Below are 1,575 nucleotides of genomic sequence, written 5' to 3'. Positions count from 1 at the left end.
AATAACTTCACTTCAATACCGTCCAATACACCGCTGCAACACACAGCACGCACGCCATAGTGCACAACCTACACAGTAATATAGATTACACTAGTAATATAGATAGGCCTACACTCTATATTAGTTACTGTGTAGGTTGTGCACAATGGCGTGCGTGCTGTGTGTTGCAGCGGTGTATTGGACGGTATTGAAGTGAAGTTATTAGGTCAACTCAAACATTAAGACTATTACTGGTACTGGTAGTGGTAGGTCTAGTACTGACAAGTTGTATTTATTAACCATCATTTTATTATTGAAACGGTCAAAGTGCCTGTGTGTGGCCCATAGCCGTGCGTATTAATAGCCTACGAGCGACAGCGCGCGCATATATCTGGTAATTAATTAAACTAATCGTGGTTCAATAAACTCAAAATTCACAGAAATTATAGCTAAGACATGTGTCTATAATAGCTAGAATTTCTAGAAATGCAACTCAACTGGTTCGCGATATATCAGAGGAAGTACACTTTCCTAACGTCCGTTCGTCTGTTTATTGCCCTAGAAAACACTGCGTCAGACTGCGACAATCATCTTGCCAATATGGAGGCAGGAAATCCCATCTGGTGATGACGTCAGGCCTATCTAGTTGTTATATGATATCTATGTTTCTATGTTTCTATGACATCTCTGATATCTATGTCCGGTGTCTGTGGAAACTGTGGCAACTGTACGTGGGCTATAGTTACTAGAGCTATGCTAGTTTAAACATAGATACAATAATGTAACCCAACAACAGTAGGGTTACAACGTGAGCCTATTCTTTTCTTTGAAGGAGCCCCTGAGTGATTCACTCAGGGCGGTTTTATGATGCGTTTTCCGAGGATAGAACTTCCAAACTGGGTTTATTCTAAACACGAACCTTTAGCTGCGTTCACACGAGATACACGGCCTCGCTGGTTCCGTACTTATCTGGTGCTGAATTCGGCTGAAATACCGTGCTAAGACAACCCGGAGCATTTACACGAGAATCAAGGCTTAATTAGCTGGCTAGGTATAATATAGCCCGACCAGGCTGTGCGACGGATTGTCTATACAGCCTGACACTCTTCCATACAAAAAACCTATCACCTCTGCAGATCTAGATGAATAACTCTGTATATCTCAAATAAAACTATTCTATTACCACCTTTGACTTGCCTTGTTTGAAATATGAACGTTAAACACAGTTGTCCTGCTTCTAAACTAGAATGTATCTCTTAATTCACGGTGTAATCTGCTAATTCTCACATCATATCAACTTTCCAATCAGCTTTACCCGCCATGTTTACACTGCGCATGAGTCAATGGAAGAGACACGGAAAACCCGAAACGGAAAAGACTCGCTAGAAAATACTACAGAAAGAGTACAATACAGTAAAAACCCGCGTATAAGAACATAGATTTTAAGAACATGTTAGGCTAAAATTTCCCATTTAGACCCCTTTACATAAGAACCTGTTTTAGGCTAAGATTTTAAAGTAGGTTCTTAATTTTCCATGCAGATGAAGACTTAAAAAGAAACACAGGAAAAAAAAAAAAAGGAGCTCAACAATATCG

Source organism: Priapulus caudatus, unplaced genomic scaffold (assembly GCF_000485595.1).
Source record: "Priapulus caudatus unplaced genomic scaffold, Priapulus_caudatus-5.0.1 Scaffold403, whole genome shotgun sequence".
In the NCBI taxonomy this organism is placed as follows: Eukaryota; Metazoa; Priapulida; class Priapulimorpha; order Priapulimorphida; family Priapulidae; genus Priapulus; species Priapulus caudatus.
The sequence above is the reverse complement of the archived record's forward strand: the minus strand, read 5'-3'. Positions refer to the sequence as shown.